The sequence below is a fragment of the Gallus gallus genome, chromosome 7 (assembly GCF_016699485.2).
Source record: "Gallus gallus isolate bGalGal1 chromosome 7, bGalGal1.mat.broiler.GRCg7b, whole genome shotgun sequence".
NCBI lineage: Eukaryota > Metazoa > Chordata > Aves > Galliformes > Phasianidae > Gallus > Gallus gallus.
This window is the reverse complement of record NC_052538.1, coordinates 781,596-803,962: the sequence shown is the minus strand read 5'-3', so window position 1 is coordinate 803,962 and position 22,367 is coordinate 781,596. Positions and strand designations below refer to the sequence as shown.

Here is a 22,367-nt window from a genome sequence, read left to right as displayed (position 1 = left end):
ACAGCAAATGCCATCATCCTAAAAATCTCAGGGGTGTGTAGGTGGAGGGTGGTGTTTGCCTCATTAGTAAGGAGGATGCAAATACCTCAATAAAATAAGAAACATGGTAGTCATGATTATTTGAGAATATCTGAAAATTGCAGCTGATATTGCAGTTAACTTGCAGTAGCTGTCAAATGCAAGAATACATCGTGATCAAATGGTGCAGTTGGCACTAACTTGTTCTGGCAGTAATTGGGATTTATGCAATCAACTTTAAATTGCCTTGTTCTTGTCAGTAGAAGATCTGAGATCAAAATACAGCAGAGGCACTAAATTTATCTGCGACTTTGTTATAAATGTGAGTGACTTCTAAAGTGAAGTCAGCCTTGTAGCTGATGACAGTGTTCTCTGAAATTAAGGGGCTGGGAAAGAGGTTTTGGCTCAAAAAGTCACAGCTGGAGAGTTGCAGAACCTCAAGCACCTTGGAAAATATAATTAAAAAAAAAATTCAAGTTTCTACTTCTTTATCACCTTACTTAAGGAATAGGGTTGTGGGTTTTTTGTTGTTCTTTTTTTTTTAATTATTTAATAATCTACAGTCACATTTGTATACATGATCTCAAAAGGCACATCAACTTGAATTTTCTGCAGTGTGTAGTGTCTGTAGAAGTCAAAGCCCACTGGAAAAAAAATTGTGTTGTCTATCACTCCTAGTGTACAGTCTCTTGAATTTAGAAATGCATCTCTAATTTCAGATGATGCTAAGGTAAGGTGGGACAGGCAGATTCCCTCAAAGGGAGGAAAACATTTATTTATTTATTTGGACAGATGTTGGATTTAAAAAAAAAAAAAAAAAAAAAAAACAAGCACCTTAATTTTGGAAAAAAAAGTACAAGATCCTTACCAGAGTCCTGAGGGAATAGGGTGATAGATGATACAGTCTACATGATGTTTGACTGTTTTGTTTTTTTTTCTTTTACAAGTATTACTTGTGTTATTATGTCAACTGTAAATGTAATGTAGCGTTTTCTTTCTTTTGCTGTTGCTATTGTAACAATAGGCTCTGATGTGGAGAACTATAGAACAAATATTTTTTTTTTTACTGAAAACAACAGAAAAGGAATGCTTTATTTGCTTTTTACTGCAGCCAAAATACGCAGAAAGGGAGTTCAAATTGGATATAATTTTAAATATTTTTGTTCTTCTAAGATAATGAAAGAATGGTATTGTGTAATATTGACATTGAAATAGACTGAGTTTTTAGTTTTCAATGATGTCGATGTAAGGATTTCATTCTACAGTTGCAGCACCAGGAGATTGACATTGCAGACTGACATACTTTCTGCTGAAAGAGATAAGATACCAGACTAGTGTTTAGAGTCATCTGGAGTTTAAATTAGTTGCAGTCTTGAGGTATTGACTTCTCATACCTCTCTCTCATAAGATTGTAACCACATAGGTCTGCTTGTGCAACTTGAGTTGCAAAATCTGATCATTCTTTCTCAACACTATCATGAGGATTAAAAAACAACAACAAAAAAAAGACTGATACATTCTAGGAGGAAGGCAAACACAGATAAATAGCTTTAGCAGACACCAGTTGGTACTAAAAATTTCTTGACATTGTGTATTGTTGACATTAAAAAAAAAAAATCCTTTTTCTTAAGTCAAAATGTAGTGCTTCTTATCCATCTTCTCATTTTTTCCAATGCTGTGAGGAGTGAACTTAGTGCTTCAGCTGCTTTTGTGACTCAGAGGGCAAAAAACATCTCTTTTGAGGGGGAAAAAGACACAGTAGCTTTATGTCTCTACTACTCATGTGATGTGTTTCTCCAGACTGATATCAGATGGGCTGATTTGAAGTTCAGCTTTTTCTTTCTCTTGGACATAGTGTTTGCAATCTTATCTCCTCATCACAGACATTAAAGTATTAGATCTTGAAATAGTTTTAAGAGGACTAAACCCAGTAAATACAACTTAACCTAAAATATATCAAAGATAGCTTCATAAAAGGAAAATGTCTGTTTGTAAACAGCCTCTGTAGCTAGTTTAGAGGCCATAATTCAGTTATTTTTTATTTTTTTTAATTTCAACTTCAAATTAAGAAGTCTCCACCTCGCTGTGCTCACATCCACTGATTGGTCTCCATAGGCATTCAGCAAGTGTCAGTGAAAGTCAATAGGTGCAGTTTTTTCCACATAGAAGAATTAAATGACAGACCTTTGTTTCATATGCACTTTCATGTCAGATGCCATTTTGTCAGGCTGCCCCTCTAATGCTTCTGTCACAGCAACAAAATGTAACGGAATATTGGTAGGAAGGTTCAACTTCTACTGTCGTGCCAATATAATAACATAGAAGGCATTACTTTTGGAGTAGCCAATGTAGAACTTCAGCAGGCTTCTTAATGAGCTCTCCTCATTTGGAGAACAGTCAGGTGTGCAAATAGCAAATGTTTTTCTTTAATATCTCCTGGAAGTGATTCCATACATTGCAAGTTGTTATTGCCAAACTTTGTTGGTTCACATGAAGTCCTAAACTCCTGCCTTCTCTTGCAAATCAAGTCCTTAAAACCTTGGCTTTCTAGTGGGTAGATCTTCGGAACATTCTGATATCAGCATTTTCTGTCCAAGATTTGAAACAGAAGGCATCAGTTTGCAGAAGAAAAAAAACAGGCTCACAGTTCTCAGTGTTTCTTGTTTGTTTGGGTACTGCTTAGTTTTGTCTTGGAGTCAGAACAGCGACAAAATTCTGTACTTTTTTTTTTTTTCCAAATGCAGTAAAACCCTGAAGTACATAGGGAGAAGTTACTGTTCATAATAATAATAGATTTTTGTAACAAAACTTAAGTAATGTTTCACCAGGATACCATGTTTTAAGTTTTAGGTATACTTTCCCTTCCATTCAATACTTCACTGTAATGTTATTCATAGCTACAGCATCCTCTACAATCACATTTTTGTCTCCTGGCGTGTCAGATCTGAAGAACTATTGATTCAAAGCATCTCAGTTCTGGGAGACAAAAAATGTCAAATCTTGTTCCTTACATTAATAGATCTGACACATTTTTACTGCTGAGAAATTAATGTCCTACTAGGGTGCTAAGGGTAATCTGTTGAATTGAGTCTTTTCTGAATTAGAACTAAGCAGGCAATTCCAAGAGATTTTTATTATTATTATTATTATTTTAAAATAACTATTTTTTTTTCCTCCCTTGCTTCTAAACACATGGGCTCTTACCAAAAGTACACACTGACTTAAATTTGCTGTTGCTTAACATCCTTCGCCTAAAAGAAGTTAAAGGCTGACTACCTTTTAAAGTGTGGGGACACCTAACAGCAAGTGTCTCCACACATTTAATTTTAACCCCTTAGTGATCTGCCTGAAGTTAGTAAGTGTTTCTATTTAGGCAAAGTCTCAGTGTTAGAGGCAAGCTATTTATAATGGTGATTTAGAATCTCTAGGATGCTGTGCCTGCCCTTGAGAGCATTCACTATTTTAAACGTTTTTATTGAATCAACACAGATTATCAGATGAAATGCATGCTTAAAGATGCAGCCTCTGGAGTTAGTGAAGTGAATAAAAAAAGCAAACAAATTTCCACTGACATGAAAACAGGATTTCACGCATGCACTTTGCTGCTATTTTAAAGGCCTGGTTTATCCCTTTGAGACATTCCTGTGAGAATACGATGACGATTTGATGAGAAACTTCAAAGCTCTGCTGCTGCTGTACTAATTTGTCTTTAAGAAACAACTGCTTTCATTTATCATCTACTACATGTGCCCTTTTGTCTAGAGCATACTGTGGGGGGAATCAGTAGTGTAACACTAATAAAGGATAAGACTGGTTCAGAGAAGAGCAACAAAGCTGGTTAAGGGAATAGGAAAAAGACATGAGAAACAGCTGAGGGAACTGAGGTTGTTTAATTTGGAGAAAAGGAGGCTGAGAGGAGACTTCATTGCTTTCTACAGCTATCCGAAAGGAGGTTTTAGTGAGGAGTCTCCCTTTTATCAGGTGACAAGTGGTAGAACACAAGGAAACTGCCTCAATATATGCTAGGGAAGGTTTAGGTTGGATATCAGAAATGATTACTTCACAAAATAGCATGGTTAGGCATTGTAACAGGATGCCCAGGGAGGTGGTGGGGTCTCCATCCCTGGGGGTATTTGTGGATTAGTGCTTAGGGATGTGGTTTAGTGGTGGACTTGATAGAGTTAAATGGATGATTGGGCTTGATAGTCTTAGAGTCTTTTCCAACCTAAAAATTTCTGTGATTCTAGAAATGTCATTTACCTGGAAGCTGATACTTAAGAACTGTACTTTCTATGCAGATATTTCTATAGCTGTAATGAAATATCAAGACAATACAATAAGAATACTTTACCTACGGTCTCTTTTCTTTTCTTTCTTTTTTTTTTTAAAAAAAAAAAACTTGGAATCTTTAAAGAAAGGGCAGGTGCTCTTCTAGGACACCTGTCCTGATTTTTTTTTTTTTTTTTTTTCATAAGACCGTCTGCTAGTGTGCATTACATTTTGGTGGTGGTGGCGGCGGCAGCTTTGTTTTTCTCATAAATTTTTTCTTCAGCATAAGGGGAGAGAATCTTAAATGTACCTTATTAGCTCGTCTAATTTCTTTGTAAAAATCATTGATGTACTACTACAAAATAATCATATTGGTCAAACTGTGGTAGCTCTGGATTGTTAAAGGTGTCTCCTGCTTAGCACAATAACAAGAAATTGAAGGCACATTTAATTCTTCCTGACATATGCAAACTATTTTCAGTGCACTCCCTACAATCCTACTATATGCCTTCTGTAAAAATTACCTGAGGTATTTATTTTTTCACTTCATGAGCTCTGGACATAACACTGCATCTCTCTGAGAGAATTTTCTCAAGGACCTTGTGATTTAGAACTGCAGGACGCAGGCAGCAGGCATCAGAATACATGCATCTCGTGCTGTCCAAATAGGCTTGTTCCAGATAGAGTAAGTCCACACTGAGAAATTAGCATTGGATATCACAGCAGACGGGCTAAGGGAGTGGGGGGGAAGGTCTGCTTCAGCTACAAAGATGAAAACTGAGAGAGTCTTTACTGTTGTTTCCAGCTATTTGCTAGAGGACTCTTTTTCCACGGTGAAGATTTGCACAAGAATAAAGGTGTACAAACTGGATCAAAATTGTTTTAATCTGGCATGTAGGAGGAAGCTTTTTCTTGGAGCAACATCTATACTAGATGTTCAAGCATGAAAAACTGGTGAATTTTCAAGGAAAAAAAAAATTGAGTCTGTAGATTTCTGCTGCCAAAGAACACTCAAGAAACAAGATGATCTTGTCCTTAAAATCCTTGGAGTAATGAGTCTCAGGAATGCCTCTGTAGCATTGAGTCATTTGTCTGAATCCTCTGCTGTGTAAACGCAAACTTTTTTTAAATTTATATAACTGACATTTAATTCCAAGAATTCTGAGAAAATGCTCAACAAATTAATAATGCATGTAAACTATTGGTCATAAATTTATCTAAAAGAAACTTTGGCATTGCTTTTGTTTAAAAATGCACCTGACCTTCTGTGTTCCTTTGTATAATGCGTGCATGAGTGTCAGTAGGAGTTTAACAAGACCCAGACAGTAGAAGGTTTGCCAAAATCTCCTTACAGTATATGTACTCACTCCAGTATCAAGATCATTTTATTTGCAGGGACATTAAATGTTGGAAAAATATCTGCTTTTCAGATGAACTTGGAATGGTGGGATAGGGAGTGAAGGAGGGCATTTGGAAGCCCAGAAATATGAAGCAACTCAAGCCTTGCTTTTATCCTATGAGCCCAAACTGGATGAGCCTTACTTGAACTGTGTGTTTTTCATGGGAATGCTCAATGTAGTCTGTATTCGTATTAACGTTTTTCTTACACTGCAAACCTCTGTGATTATCTCTTGAAGGTTTTCTCTGTCCCTCCAGAACTTACCTGTTTCTGACTTAAAAACAAAGGCAACAATGCAGCATGCTTTGAAGGACAGATTTGGAAAACCTCAACAAGACTTTAGAAAAGCACTATCCTGTAAATTACGAAAGGCAACTGTGGGATGTTCCTAGAAACTCACATTCACTGGAGAGTCCTCTTTCCTCATGTCTGCTTTTGGACTCAAGTGGTGTGGTGGGAAGAACTTTCTTTGCATTTTTTTTAATGTGTGTTTCTTGAGAGAACATAGTTGGTTGGTCTGCTGTGGTTGCCAGGAGGAATACAATTTATTTTGCATGTTTCACTCATTAATCATTTGGTTTTGGCTTACCTGAGTCGCCACTTGTCCTCCTTAGGCAGTTTCTTCTTTGTGTGCAGAGTCCTTCAAAGTGGGATTTCTGGACTTTCTGTTCTTGTTGCAGCACAGTAGTATTCATTCCTCTTATGTACAAACCACTCTACTGCAGAAACATCCTGCCAAACAGAGAGCAGAAGTTTTTGACTTCTGTTGAATACAGCATGTATCAGGCAAATTATATCAATCTTTTGTTAAACTTGGAAAAGTAAAGCTCTGAAAGAAGCATTTAAAAAAATGGTTTTATGGAGTTCAGAAGATTTCTTTGTGAGCTCCACAGCACAGTATTTTCACTGGAGATTTCTGTGGCTGGCTTTTCACAAGTTAGCCAAATGACAAATTCCTATTGCAATTTGGAACACCTACATCTAATAATTAAGTCCTAGTAAAGGATGCAAAGCAGAGTTTCCTATAAGTGACAAAAGTCTTTGGGAACAATGTCTGGGTTAAACTGTGGCTCAAGGTGTTGAGTCATCCAGGATGCCAGTGACACTGCAGCATCTGATGGTCTATCAATATTGCATTTGTTTTCCAGCAAAGTTATGAAGCAGAGTGTGAGGCTAGCTGCCAGGTGGTTTTGTTCATTAGGTTCTGTTTAAAAAGAGTTATCTTGTTTATTGTTTTGTCTTATTAAGAAACATTATTTTTTTAATATAATCTTGAGGCAGTATTTAGGTGATCCCCTTTAATGTCCAAGCTAGGTGTTAAGTGTTTGTTCTTATACTTGAAATTTACTTAAGTGTCTTTTTCAACTGAGCCTAAGCCAAGTATCAATTTTTTAGGTAACCTTGCATCAAGTCAGACTGACAGATAACTGCATTGTCCTTGACCTCAGCCATGCTTTGGATCCTTGAGAAGTGAGGTAATTCTGTTTCTATACCAAATGAGAGTAGATTAATTTATGAATTAGTCCCGGTGAGTGAACTAGCTTCTCTTGTGTTAAATATGCTAAGAGTTTGGGTGACTTGGTATTGGTAGATGACAGTTAGCTTACTTTCCTGTAATGAACCTTTATTTTCTGTGAATTACTTGCACTTTATGCTTAACAGCACTAGTGTAATTTGTAATTTTAAATAAAACGTGTCTTCTTTTTTAAATAGAGCGATGGAGCATATTATGTTTTATTTTTTTTTCTACCGTGCTAAGTCTCTTCTACATAATTCTTTACAAACCTGTACTATTTAGTGAACATCCTTGCTTGTCCTGTCATTTGCTCTTATTTTTTATTGGCAAACTTCTTTAATCACAGGAGAAACTGCCACTGAAATACTGTTAAGTAAAAGCATGTTCTATCCATTTGTATTTATTTCATACAACACTTTAAAGAAGTATGTGGTTGGAGAGCATGATTTTTAGGTGGATTTTGATGCAGTTTAACTCCAGATGTGTGTTTATATTCCCAAATCGGTGGAGGTGTGCTCTGCCTGACCTTGTTTCTTCCACAGGAGTAAACTCGTTCTGGTCTGTTACATCCTGGTTTTGGTAAACTGGAGCAAAACCTGTTTTTGATGGTTAGCATTCAGTCCTCAGTTAAACATCATACAGTGACCTGTCCTGCTCTGTTCTGCTTTACAAGGAAAGATTCCCAACTTTCACACTGAAGAAATAAGTGACAATAAATACTGAGGAACGTGCTGTAAGATAGGGATGGGAGCAGAATGAAGCCCTCATAATTAAAAAGGAAATGGTTAGCAACCTGCTGTGACACTTAAATGCACGCAAGTCTATGGGGCTGGATGAGATCCACTCAAGGGCACTGAAGGAGCTAGTAAAGTGCTCATCAAAACACAGTACTGTTTACCAGCTGTTCTAGCTATCTGGGGAGGTCCCAGATGTTGCCACAGGCTTGTCAGTCTGACTTCAGTGCTGGGGAAGGTTATGGAGCAGATCACTTTGAGTGCTATTATGCAGCATTTATGGGACAACAAGGTGACCAGATCCAGCCAACATAGGTTTGTGAAAGGCAGGTCTGCTTGACTAAGCTGATCTCCTTGTATGACAAGGTGATCATCTTAGTGGATTAGGGAAAAGGCCATGAAGGATGACTAGTTGGACCTTAGTAAAGCTTTTGACACTTTTTCTCACAGCATTCTCCAGGAGAAACTGGCTACTCGTGGCTTAGACAAGTATACAGTTTGCTGGAAGAGAAAATGGATGGGTGGCTGGGCTCAAAGATTTGTGGTAAATGGACTTATATATAGTTGGAGGCCAATCACAAGTAGTATTCCCCAGGGCTTGGTATTTGGACCAATTCTGCATAATATCTTTACCAGGGGTCTGGGTGAGGGGATCAAGTATGCTCTCAGGAAGTCTGTAGATAGTACCGTGTTATGTGGGCATGTTCATCTGCTTGAGGGTAGGAAGACTATGCAGGGGTATCCAGGTAAGTTGAACCAATGAGCTGAGACCTGTTGTATTAGGTTCAAGAAGGCTAAGGGCAGGGTCCTGCACCAGGATTGCAACAACCACTTGCAGTGCTACAGGCTGGGGGAAGAGTGACTGGAAAGTAGCCAGTCAGAAAAGGACCTTGAGATGCTGGTCGACAGGTGGCTGAACATGAGCCAACAGTGTTCCCCAATAGCAGCCTGGCCTGTGTCAGAAACAGTGTGGCTAAGAGGACTGGGAAACTGATTGTGATCTGTACTTGGCTCTGGTGAGGCTGCACCTCAAATACCGTGTTCAGTTTTGGGCCCTTCTCTATAAGATAGACATTGAGGTAGTGGGGCATGTACAAAGAAGGGTAACAAAATGGTAAAGGATCTAGATAACAAGTCATGAAGAGAGGTTGAGGGAACTGGGGTTATTAGCCTCTCATTTTCCAAGCAACGAGATACTCAGCAAAGACAAGAGGAAATGGCCTGAAATCGCACCAAAGGAGGTTTATGTTTGATATCAAGGAAAACTTCTTCACAGGGAGGGATGTCAAGCATTGAAAAAGGCTGCCCAGGGAAGTAGTTGAGTCATCATCCCTGGAGGTATTTAAGTGATGTGTAGATGTAGTGCTTAGGGACATGATTTAGTGATTGACCTGGCAGTGCTAATTAATGGTTTAACTTGATGACTCCAAAGATCTTCTCTAACCAAAATGATTCTATGATTCAATCTAAAACACTGCATTCACCTATTCAGGAGCTCCCTTTCTTTGATCTCCTGGCTGCAAGACTAAAAGAATACTGAAGTTGTCTATTAATTTAAGGAGAAAAAACATCAGACAGTTGTAATCCTCTGCCACCAAAAAATTACAAAATCTGAATTTATCTATGTAGATGAGATGGCTAGAGCAATTGCCACAAGCCCAGATGTCTTAGTAGGGTATTTCCAAGTAAGAAAAACAGCCAAGGGACAGAAGGTTAAATGTAGGCAGTCCAAGTAATTAAGTATTCTTAGGTATAGGGAATAAAAATGCAGCCTAAATAAATATTAAGACTTGCACAAAAAGACCTAGTTTCTTTTAGTTAAGTGAAATACATTTAAAATATTGTGTTCACATAACATTCTGGCTGGGTTAGTTGTATGAAAAACAAGGGTGCCAAAATCAAGTTGTAGACTGCATCCAGAAAAACAGAGTAAAAATGTCAATTCTGCTTTAATATGACTGAAGCAATACTGCTGTAAACATGAGAAGATGATCTGTGGTAAAATTATGGTATGCAAATTTTTTATATTTTAAGGTAAGATTCAAAAATTTAGAATGGTTATCCTTACGCTTCTCTTGTTAATGGTTAATGGTGGCTTATGGAGTAGATGGATCTGATTTTGGTTGCTGCTAAAACCTTAATCATAATCATAAGTGGTTTTTGTTTTTATAATGTCAATTTTTGTAGTTGATTAGACTCAGAAATGAAGTTGTTATAGTTGTTTAGTCGTGCATGCATATTAACAGGAAGCATGAAGAGTCCCTTATTTCAGCGGACGCGTATGATGGGGAATTAGGGAGTATGCAACAAAATAAGTCAGATTAGAACACAAGACAGAATTATACCATAAGATAAAAGAAGTGCTGTAGTGATGACCTATTCATAAAACATCAGATCATGAGAATATAAGGAAAATCATTTGGCAGTCTGATATGACATTTTAGGAAGAGATGGATGAAAATAAGGGGGACACTACTGAAATCTCCAGTTACTAGAAATTGCAAGCTGTTTAGAGTATGGCATTTGTTTTTACTTTTATTTGCTTTTGTGAAATGGGAGAACAGTCAAAATACAACTTGATCGTATTATTACACATCACTTCTTTTTTTTCCCTTTTTTTTTTCTTTTTTTCTTTTAACTGGAAGCAACCAAAGCAAGTTGACACTGTAGTGCAGTACTCCCAACGTAATTTTCTCTGCTCTTGGTTGGACAGGTTGATGCCGTACAACTTTACAGAACATTTTTTCTAAGTCAGTTTAAGTCAGCACAAATGTTTTTTTTAGTGCCTGAGAAATCTGGAGTAATTTGCTGAAGCAGTTTTTGGAAAAAAAAAGTAAGGGTTGGCAGGTAATAAAAGAATATTAAGAGAGACTGACCACCTTAAAGATTTATTAAATAATTAAATGGTTAAATCCAAAGTGAATCACTGGTAGAAATATAAATACTTAGTAGCTATCTCAGGATTCTTCTTGATGATTGAGAATATCTTAAACTCAGCCTCCCTGCCCTATACCAAAACTGAAGTCTGGTACCAGGATAATCATGGAAGAAAAAGTATACAAACTCCTTACTTAAACCTTCTGTTCTGCACTGGATTTAGGATGGGCATCTTGTTTTCCCCTATAAAACTCTGCCCTTTGTGAAAGGATTAGCTATGGAAGAGAGCTTGGCAGGCAGAAACTTTGGGAACTCTGATTTTATGCGTGCAGTGATTCAGATGCAAGTATGTTCTGCTAGGTCTGGCCAGAGTGCACAGCCTGAATAATGGAATAAGTGATTTTTGCCTCTAAGAATGAGACAAACTTGTTTTCCACTCTCAAACATTTTATACAAGATCTGTAGATTATAATCTATATTACTTACAAGCGTTTGTTCTCATTACAGATTAACAATTTTCAATACAGAAATGTAGTTGCATCTATCGCCAAATGTGGTTTTAATTCAGACTTTCATAACATTAAAATAATGAACCAACTTAAACCTCCCTCTCAAATACGTAACTAGGGTACAATGTAAAAATAGAAATAGGGTGGTAATTTCCTGTACATCAAATTTCTAAGGCTGGCATTCTACCATCCGAGAATGATTAAGAAAATACACTTTTTCTTAGTATGACTTTAAGTAGCACTCTTAGCTGTCTTTTAAAGACAGTGAAGTCTTGCAAGATCCATACGTAGCACAACTTTAGTATGTAATATTTTTCTTTGATATCAGCTCTTTATCATCAGTGTTTTAAGTTTTTTGGTTTCTGTGTTCTTTTTAGATCTACCACACTTAGAGTTTTATTCATTGATGTATTTAAGGAAGGTTTCTCTGTGTCTGCCTAAATGAAATAGCATCTGAAAAGCAGGTACCAGCACTGGTCTCTTGGCAGCAGCAAATACTCAGTTATTCTGGGGAAAAAAAAAATGGAGAGGAAATTTCAAGGATACCCTGCCAGTTCCTAGAGCTGGGCAAAGCTGAGCTCTTAAATTTTACATATATTGATATAATATTGGGTTGGCTGCAGTGTGTGTAGCAGGGATGATTACTCTGAACTATCTGTTAGTTTCTTATAACTTGAAAGCAGCACAATAAGCTTGTCTTTGTCCCAGGGTAGTGGCATGGAATCAGCACACTCTAAGGCTTTTCCAAAGGCTTTTAGAAAAAACATTAGGAAATGCATCTTAGAAAAGTCGGTCGTGGTGCTCCAAAGGTGTCATAGAAGGAGCAGGGCATGTAGTAATGTGGGCACAGCACATCATCTGCACCAACTCTGCAGTACTGCTTTTGTAGTGCAATGTTTCAGGTCTGCAAAACACTTCTGAATGCCGTCAGCTTAAGTTTGGATTCAGCAGTGCTGTTGGCCAGGACTTGTATACACAGGAAAGATGTTTTTGGAAGTCTCAACACATGCATGGAACTCCACCAAGATGAATCAGCAGCTCAGGAAACTTAGTACATACTTCTAGAGCCAATTTTTTTAATTATAATTTTATTTCTTTTTAACAAGAGAAGTCTTAGCAGTGATTCTTTTGTTTTCCAAAGACAAAGTCCTTCTGCCAAAACTTTGACCCTCTCTGAATAAATGTTTGGGATCACCAGAATAGCGGTGATGCCAAGTGCCTGTTCTGACCAGAATGCCCACTAGCCTATATTACTGATGGATTTAAAACTGTTAAATGTTGCTCAGCATGTTTACTTTTTAAAGTATGCAGTTATGACTTGGATGTGTTTTGATGTCCCACCTGCACTTAATTATCTTCGTATTTATTTTCATCTAAACTGTTTCGGGTTTTTACCAACTGTAATTGTGAGGGCTAGATGTCTATTTCCTTTATTTCACAGGAATTAATGATCCTTATAGCATACTTGATTATCTAACTGCTTTAATATATGCATTATCCTTGGAGACATTTGTTGTCTTTCTGATGCTGTGGCAGCTTTACAATTACTCTTTCTTCCCATCTGCAAATCCAGAATTGTATTTCCAGTCTTAAACATTTGGTTCCTACTGTAGAATATTTGCAGGTTAAAAAATAGTGCATTGCTCCTCTGATGTTATTTCTCCTTAAGGAAAATATCCGAGTATGTCTAGATGTGGGGAAAAAAATACATTATTCATACTGTGGTGAGCTTGGCTGGTCAAGGGGGTGGTGTTCTTCTGGGAAGGGACACCAACAGCAGCACCGACAATCTGTCATAATGCACTAATAAAATAAGGTGGCTGTATTCTACCAAATAAATAAATAAAAATCTGCCCCCTCTCCTGTTTTGTTCTCCCATTTTCACAGTATTATTTTCATCTCTTTAATTATCCAATGCAAGTTCAAATTAAAAGTTTTTCAACTCTGCTACCTGTAGGCAGCTATTTGTTTGTCCTTATGATAGCACATAGAATCTTTTATGTCTGAAGTGCCATGTAATCAACCCAGAAACGAATGATCCTTTTTCCACCTTTTTTTTTTTTTTTTAAGTTCCCACGATAATAAAGTAGATATGAAAGAAATTAAAAAATGAAGCAGTTTCAGAGGGAAGGAGTCGTGTTCCTCCCTCTCGCCTTCCCTTGCTTGTGGAATCCTTTTATTTATGGAATCAAATCAGTAAGAAAAGTAACCTATCCAAGGTAAGCAAAGATGAGAGAATATTGAAAAAAAAAAAAAAAAAAAAAAAGTATTTTTAGATAGTGAATGCCTCAGTCCTGTTTGTTTTGCTTTCACTAAATACAATCTGACCAAGAAATGAGTAATGCAGATCTCTCCAAATCAGCAGTTTTAATAACAAATGAACTGTTTTTCCATTCTGTCCTGTATCCCCCGATTTCAATGCCAAATTGCTCATACCAGGAAATTATAAACGGTTTTGAAATAAAGAGTATCCGATAAATCACTCTTCTGCTGCAGGATGTTCTTGCTAGTCTTCAGATACCATATTTGAAATGTGCAAATTAATGACCAATCCCACCAAGGTCAGTGGAAAGCCTTCATACAACACAAGCAAATCAAAGTGTTATGCAGTCATCACTACAATGGATGAACATTCACGTAAGCTTTCCCTTATCACCTAATGGTCACACAGCTTCTTTAGACGAAGTTGAGCAATACATTCTTGTGAAATCAGTGAAAATATTGAGCAATAAGAGTGGTGAACTGGAACATGCCTTTATTTTCATTCACAGAAGAGGAAGAAGTCCTCAAAAAGATGATTTATTCCTTCAAGTATAGAAGTGAATGAAGTCTTTCCTTCTACCCAAGTCTGGCTTAGATAATCTACTGTGCTAAATTCAAAGGGAAACTACTGCATATTTTACTGGAGATGAAGTTACATATGTTTAAAAAAAAAAAAAATTGCTGATATACTACTGCTAGTGAGAATTTCCAGATCTCAGATATTACCTCCATGGTCTACTGTGTGTGTGTGCTCCACCAAGAAGCTGAGGGTCTTGCAGAGTGCTTCCCATGTTGCTGTCTGCCTACAATCACTGCAGATTTGCCATTCTCTTATTTGGAAAGCAAATTGTCTAAGGATAAAGCAGTCTAGCATTAACTAATCAGGCAATGGGGTAAAAACAAATTGTGTATTCATGCTTTCAAGTGTGACTTAAAATTAGGTGGTAAATTCTGAAAATGGTAGCACATAACAGTGCTTATTCTACCCTCAAAGCTTTCCTAGCATATTTCCAACAACCATGGAAACACAGTTAATCCCTCAGTGTTAAGGGATTCCTTCTGTACAACGTGTCTGTTCATTTTCAAGAGGAGGCAACTTTTTCTTTTCCTGGTGCCGACTGCCATTAGTTTTCACTTCTGTGTTTGATTCTCTTTCCTGTGGTGTTCTTGCTATTTTCATTCTGCATACTTACATTCATGCATATCTTAGAACTATCTAGAAAATGACTGATCCTGATTCTTTGTAAGAATGTAAGGCAGTACATACACTGAAAGGAAATGCTTTATTAATTCAGTTCATTATTAAAATGTATGGCAAGTAGAAGTATTTGCTGTGCCTGGACCTGTATGTCTGCGCTATGTATCTCTGCTGCCTTCTTGATTAGTTTCTTTTCAGTGTTGCATCTATTTGAATATTCATTAAATAACAGATTATGGTTTTGGGGCTAATAGAGAACACTGCGGAATCTTCCTACATTTTAATTTTTTTTTTTTTTTGACCCAGAAGTTTAGAATCCCACAGTGAATGGGAGAACCTACCCTTTTGTTTCAAATTGGTATTCAATGACTCACAGATGACCACCATAGAGTTCTTTGTAACAAATGTTACTGAAATCATTTTTGGTTTTATACAGTGACCAATTCTGACTTAAAACAAACCAAAAAAACCTTCCAGCTGTCTAAAGAAAAATATGTACTTGCTGCAATAAAATTTACATCCGCACTAGTATAAATAGAACGAGAAAGTAGGTGAGATGCACTAAATACTGGCACAATTCAATGCAGAGATATATAAATATATGGATTTAATAAAGGCTGTCTGCTATTCTGATTTAATTCTTTCTCTCAAACACATCCAAAAATAACTGTTAATGCTAAAATAATTTTAAAATGTGCACTGCCCTTAGAAGCTTCTACTTCAGGCTATAAAATTTAAGACCCTGAGTAAAAATACATGAGCTCAATAAGAATGCTATTAGTGCCTAGAAACTCCAAGAAGCAGAAGGGAGAAAACACACTGTTTCCTAAGTACCGTCTCCCTGCTTCCTCACTCTTCCTTACTTTAAGACACCAATCAGAGCAAAGTGGAGTTGCACTCAATAGCAATTATTTTATGTGCATGAAGTCTTAATCATAGTTCAGACTGCATTGTCCTTTGCTTTTATTATTGAAGTAAAAGCTTTCGATCTAGCATTAGAAAGCTGAAAGTACCACGATTGAGAGCAGCCTTAGTATATTAATTCAGAGGCTACAAAGCAGCGTGAAAAACTGCACATGCTTAAAGTAGCAGTTATCTGTGTTGGGACTGTTCATAGCTTGCCAGACACACAGCTACTCCTTCAAGGGAGAGGTACACAGTTCTCACATGAGCTTCTGCAGCCTACCCTTGATATTCAGGGGAAACTAAAGAAAAAATGCTCCATGTTTTCTGATAGGCTCCCATGAGTTTAGCAGCATAGAAATCAGGAGGGATGAAGGTGGTTTCCTGGCATCAATGACTTGTCTACAGCTCTAACTTCCTACTCTGGCTCCATTGTGCTTTGTGAACTAACTCTTCAGGGTATGCTCAGCAGGCCTAGGAACTAGAGAAAAAGATGGGGCAGATATGCAATGACAGGAGGTAATGATGTCGCAATGCCTACCCTCCTCCTCCTGAAATGTCCTTCAGATAGGCTATTCACTTTAGGTATGCTGGGGGGAAATTACATTGAAGGTGTGCAGCTGGAATGTAAAGGAATTCTGAGACTGAAAAGAATCTGGATGTTTGTTTTCTTCCCACTTTGATTATTTCTGTTTGAAAGATGTAGAAATTAATGAGCTGATGGTCTATAGCATTTAGAACATTCCAATCCTCTAAGCCGTAGTCCTTAGCTCTTACTTTTGATTTAGGAACTAATTTGGAATAGTTAGGCCATGTTCTTTTCTTGCTTAAGGTCAGTGTGAGAATCCAACCAATGCTTTCTCCACTGTTTAATATATCTGTCAGTGTGCCTATTAAAATATTATCTAAACAGGCTTGTTTTTCATCTTATTACCCTGTCTCTCAAGTAAGGAGGATGGAAACCTGTTTCCAGGGAATTTGCAGCCAAAGTCCTATCAGGAGTAAAGATAGGCAGACATTCGAGAAGGTGCTGTGCTCCGGAGGCGTTGATTCTTGCTCACAACTTTTTCTCAAGCTCATTCTTAAAAGGCAGACATGGATTGCAATTGAAATGAAGCAACATATCATAGAAACAGAATGACTTAGGTTGGAAGGGACTTTAAAGACCATTTAAATCCAATTTTTACCCACAAGCTCTCAACTTGATGGTTTCTCAGAGGCAGCTCTTCCAATTAACAATCTATCCACTTCTTAACATAGAGGGCAACACTCCCTCTCTTCTCTGCTTATTTCTTCTATAAAGCTTGTACCCCTCAATTGCAGTGTTACAGTTGTGTGATATGTCCCACCAGGTTTCCATGATAGCAGTTGGGTCATACTTTTCTAATTGCACCATGGCTTCCATCTCCTGCTTAGTTCCCATTTGTCATGCATTAGTGTACGTGTTTAACCTGCTATTTTACTGGGGGGGGGGTTGTCATTTTTATGTGTTTTAATTAAATAAAACACACACACAAAAAAGTTCTGTTAGTTATTAACTATATATTTTATATGCAGCTACTATTGCCTACTGAACTATGTCTCTAAATATTGTGCCTGCTCTTTCCTTAAACATCTCCATGTCTGTAACGGACTCTCACCAGGGTGTCAACCTCACTGGCCTTCCCCCTGATCCTTACCTATAATGACTCGATGTTATTATTCCAATATAGAGCCCCTCCTTCCTCGCCTATCCCTCCTATAGAGTTTATAGTCCTCTATTGCAGTGCTCCAGTCATGAGAATGATCCCACCATGTTTTGGTGACGGCAAATAAGTTACAGCTCTCCTGTCACACCATGGCTTCAAGTTCCTCCCATTTGTTGCTTGTGCTGCACATAATGGTACAGATGTACTTCATCTAGACTATTAGTCTCACCTCTGACCCTGAAGTGCTGCTTCCAGGCTGATCTCCAATGAGCATGGTTTTATCCCCTTCCCCCTCCAAACCTACTTTAGAGCCCTGTCAATCAGTCCCAACAACACCTGGGTCAGAATCCTTTTTCCCCTTTGACCCAGGTGAACTTAATCTGCAGCCAGCTGGCCTGGTGCTGAATAAACTGCCCCACGATCAGGAAAAAAGCCAGAAAAATTTCTCCAGTGACAAAATCCTCTTAACCACAAGTTGATCAAGTGGGTCTTCCTACTCTCTCAGTACCTTTCCCTGCTACAGAAGAGGTGGAGGAAAACATCATCTGAACTCCCACTCCCCAAACTAACCACTCCTATGTCCTGAAGTCCCTCTTGATAGCCCTCAGGCTTCTCCCTGCAGCCTCATCGGTGCCTACCTGAAATACTAGTAGCCTTGTCTTGACTCGAAAAAGCAGGAATGGAGAGTCATCCTCTTGCTTTCCTAGGGACTCTAATCTTTTCTTGATATCACAAATGAAGGTCACCAGCAGGTGGAAAACCACTCTACAGAGATTATCTGGATGGCAAATGAATGCTTCAGTGCCTCTCTGTGTGGAGAGTTGGTCCTTGGTTGGACCAGCTTACTGTGTCTGTCCCTTCCCCCGCCTTGGCTGTTACCCACATCCTTTCCTTTTTCCAGCCCCAGAGCATGTCTGTTGTTAGAGGGTACTTTGTGGACAAGGGGGTCCTCCTTCTGTTCTGAGCAGAGATGCAGGTCCGCTCTGCAGGTTTCTGCGGTCTGCCTCCTCGGGGCTGGAAGCTTTCTTAGCTTCTTTCACACTCAGGGAGGTCTGTCTGTAACAGCCCGAGAAGGGAAGGCTTTGCCTCCCAGTCTGGGTTTCCACCTCAGCTTGGCCGTTGCAGCAGGTGCTCCCCGTGTTTCTTTCAAGAGAGAAGGCAGGCTGCCTGTCACCCTCCACGCGGGCAAGCTGCGAGCGTGCTGTGTTCCTGTACGTGCTGTGCTCGTGCATGCTCGCGCCCTCTGGAGCTGCTCTTTGAGGCGTGAGAGCGACTGTCGGTTCTCCTGACCCTGCCCGCACCTGCTCAGCTGCTCTCGTGATTGCTGGAAGCTCGTGGCAGCTCTCCCCTTGCGTTGGGACCCCGCCTCCCCTGCTAGGTGTGCGGCGCTGGAGCCGATCGCCTCAAAGTGACCGTTGGAGACAGGACCGTTAGGCCGTTTAAACTTCCCGCCCTTGCGTCTGGCCGCCACCGCCTGGTCTCAGCGGCTCGCAGGGGGCTGGCGGGTCCTGGCTGCTCACCCTGGCGGCCCCTCGATTCCAGGACTTCCCCACATACGCTGCAGTTCTCCCCGCTGCTGCAGGACGTGTCTGCGCCGGAGCTGATCGCCTCAGAGCGTCGATGTTCTTCGCGTGAGTGAAATTAGGGGGTCCAAGTTCCAGAATGGTGCCATAGGGATGGGCGGGTTAACCAGCATGTCTCTGCTTGCCCGTAGAATCAAGCGGGATGTTTTGCAGGCTGTGCCCGCGTGGGTGTGAGAGGAGAAGTTGTAGAAGAGCAGTGTATTTAGCAAAGTGCAAAGCACTGACCGCAAGGAAAAGGTGTGGTGTTTATGGTTTCCCCCACAAAAGTCCATCTATGAAAGTGGAAGATGTTGTGTCTTCAGGGGCTTTTTTCAGCCTGGCTATGTGAATTATGGACGCAATTTTTTTTTCTTCTCTGTGTCTCTGGTGCATTTAGGTTAGTAAGTCTGTGTGTGGCATGCTCTGAAGTCATAAAAGTAATACATAGCAGAGCAGTGGTAGCTTGTGTGGGACCAAAGAGCTTGTCACAGCACTGCGCAAGCAAAGATGGCTGAAAGTGTTGAGTTGCAGGGTGCCTCTTGCCAGGTGTTGGCACTTGCTGTGCATTGCATTTGTCCACTTGGCAACAAGTTCTGGATGCAAAAATATTCTTTTGCTTTCTTTGAACATACAGGAGAGGTGGGCTGACCCTGAACAACCAGACATGCTATGTGCTTGCTTCCTGCCTTGTTAGGACAGCGGAGAGAACTGGAGTGGCAGACACAAAATAGAAGTCGTGAGTCAAGATTAAAAAAAAAAAAAAGTCAGTAAATTAAAGGGGAGAGAAAAAGAAGTAAGAATGGGGGAGAAAATTATGCAATGGTAATTGCTCACCATTTCTTTCCACCAAACCAATGCTTAGACAATCTTTGAGTAACAGCTACTTGGGAAAGACTGTTCCTCACACTTTGATCCTATATTTTACTGTATGTGTGATATAATATGGTGTGGAGCATCTCTTTGGTTAGTTTGGGCTAGCTTTCCCTTCCCAGCCTCTTGCCCACCCTCAGACTCCTAGCTGTGGGGCAGAGTGAGAAATGGAGAAGGCCTTGATGCTGGAGAAGAGGAGGCTCTGGGGAGACCTTATCACTCCCTATAATTACCTGAAGGGAGGTTGTAGTGAGCTGGGGATTGACCTCTTCTCTGCTGTCACTAGTGATGGGACTAGAGGGAAAGGCCTTAAATTGCACCAGGGCAGATTCAGGGTGAGCATTAAGAAATACTGCTTCTCCAAAAGAGCGGTCAGGCACTGGAATGGGCTGCCCAGGGTGGTGGTGAAGCCACCAACCCTGGAGGTCTTCAAGGAACGTTTAGGCGTTGTGCTGAGGGATGTGGTTTAGCGAGAACTATTGGTGATAGGTAGACGGCTGGACTGGATGATCTTGTAGGTCTTTTCCAACGTTGGTGATTCTATGTGTGCACGGCTCAGCAACAGCTAAAACACTGCCCAGTTATTAACAGCAGTTATAGCAGAGATGCTGAGTCATGGCCTGAACCAGTGATTGAGCACCTGGTGGAAAGGCAGGGCCAACCCAGGGAAGCTCAGGTGCAAGCAATGTTCCTGAGTAACTGGAACGAGTGCAACCAGGATCCACCCCCTCACAGACTTTATTTAAGATTTGGCAGTGGACATGAGAGTGTTTTGCTGGAGATCTTCACCTACGTGAGGCCTTCTAAAGGTAAGTAGCTTTTTTCCTTTGTTTTTGTATCCATGGTTGCTGTACTTGGGCTTATCCTCACTTGCTCCAGCCTGGGGCTCTGCTATCCCACTGTAATTTGCTGTGTTTTCCATCGCTTTATAGTGTTACGCTGTTTTAGACACAAATGCAAAACATAGTGTCGTGTAGGCTACTATAAAGAAAATTAACTCAGTTCCAGCTAGATTCATGTAAAAAGACAGCAAAAATGTGTGTGGCGTGTGTGAACTTGTTAATGGTTGGTAAGTTCAAAGCTTGCTAGGTACTTAAGCCTACATGTATCTGTTGCATGGTAAGGATTTATGTTTTCTGACGGACCTGATAGCTGGGGTAGGCATTTTGTTCTTGCTTGTTGAGGAAGAGGAGTTAACATTTTCCTCATGTCATGTTCAGTTGATTTTAGTGAGTTGTCAGAACCGTACTGCTGTTGCTACCAAGCATGATTCTTTGTGTGCTCAGTTGAACTGACAATCTAACTTGCATCACAATTGCGGCATTTGTGTATTAGGCTTTACTGAACAATTCCTAAATGAGTCCTTTCCATACACGGATAAGGTTTTGTGGGTTTTTTTTTTGTGATATTAGGTAGCCTTATTTTAATACATCTTCTTTCTTTTTGTAATATATCTACTTACTATTGAAACTGAAGGTCTCTTGCAACTGAGGTGATTCTGTAATTCTATAAACGCATGGTCTCTCACGCTGCCATGTAGGGACGCCATTTTCCAGTGGCTAGTGTCAAAACACACTTAGCTTTTAGAAAAACTGCTATTTTCTATGTAACTCTTATCTCTGAAGTAGGGGCCAGCTGTAAACCAGCTGGTGAAAGCTCTTGGTATTACAGTGGCTGAAATCATAAGCTTATAGAATGGCCTGGGTTGAGAAGGACCTCAAAGATCATCTAGTTCCATGGAAATGATTTTTCACAGTGTAGTTGCAGTAAAATTTCTCCAACACAGTATATGTTATGAGTTAGTCTGAGGAAAACTTAGAAGTACTGCTGACAGCTTTAAGTATGAATCTTGGCCTTTCTGATACTGAAATATATTTTGCATTATTTTCAACAAGCAATTTTCTGCTATTTATTGACATCTTCCACCTTCCTTGAGCACTTAATCTTTCTGTGAAGCCTAGGTGTGCTGTACAGGAAAAAAATCTATTTGGCAAACCACTAGAACTGGAGTGGTAGAGGAAATAAATCGATCTTTCTATGATGAAGTGTTGTGCATCCAGGACAGTTGCTGTTCGAGGCACAGCATAGGTTATCTGCTTAGCAGGTTAGCAGTACAGACAAGATCTTTTCTTTTCAGTGGTTGTGTAGTGGTGACCAGCATGGTTTCTCCTGGCTGTCCCAAGGAAATGGAAAAAGTGAATCTGTGACTTTAGTGGTTTGCAGAATGTTTACATGTTTGGAAAATAATTTTGTTACCAAGCACAGTGTTGTCTTGTAAATCACTTCCAGGTGACAGTGAACTTTTTTTTTCCCCTTGTTTTCCAGCATACATTTTCAATCAGTCTCAGTGGGTTTATAAATGTATCACAATGTGATTTCATCAGAGGTGCCTCTTGCATGTTCGACTGTGGAGGCACTGCTACATCCTAACATGTGTGGCTTGCTTTGGGGATTAAAATAGAAACTTGTAGGATGTGGCAGACCATCTATCTGTGGGATGAATGTGGACAAAATATAGGCAGAGTCTCCTGGTGAGGAGAAAGCACTGGAAGATCTGGATTT

The 22,367-nt window shown here is 39.4% G+C and overlaps 1 protein-coding gene and 1 long non-coding RNA gene across 22 annotated transcripts in view; one reads left to right on the top strand and one right to left on the bottom strand.

Annotated features, from left to right (window-relative positions):
* COL3A1 (collagen type III alpha 1 chain) overlaps positions 1–22,367 on the top strand; it is a 133,977-nt gene that overhangs the window by 1,220 nt on the left and 110,390 nt on the right. For 11 of the 21 annotated variants that reach the window (XM_040703363.2, XM_046943512.1, XM_046943509.1 and 8 more), the window contains exons 1-2: positions 18,843–19,004; positions 19,570–19,671. The exons of 1 other annotated variant lie outside the window; for it this stretch is intronic. The gene's annotated coding sequence lies outside the window, so the exon portion shown is untranslated. Of the gene's footprint in view, positions 1–7,081; positions 7,162–18,842; positions 19,005–19,569; positions 19,699–20,572; positions 20,615–22,367 lie in introns of those variants that run through there. 9 more of the 21 variants (XM_040703364.2, XM_046943513.1, XM_040703362.2 and 6 more) reach the window with 4 other exon arrangements.
* Positions 819–19,612, bottom strand: LOC121111310. The gene is made up of 2 exons (XR_005861607.2): positions 18,012–19,612; positions 819–6,418 (listed from the first exon to the last, which is right to left on the bottom strand). It is a non-coding gene; the product is annotated as an uncharacterized LOC121111310 (long non-coding RNA).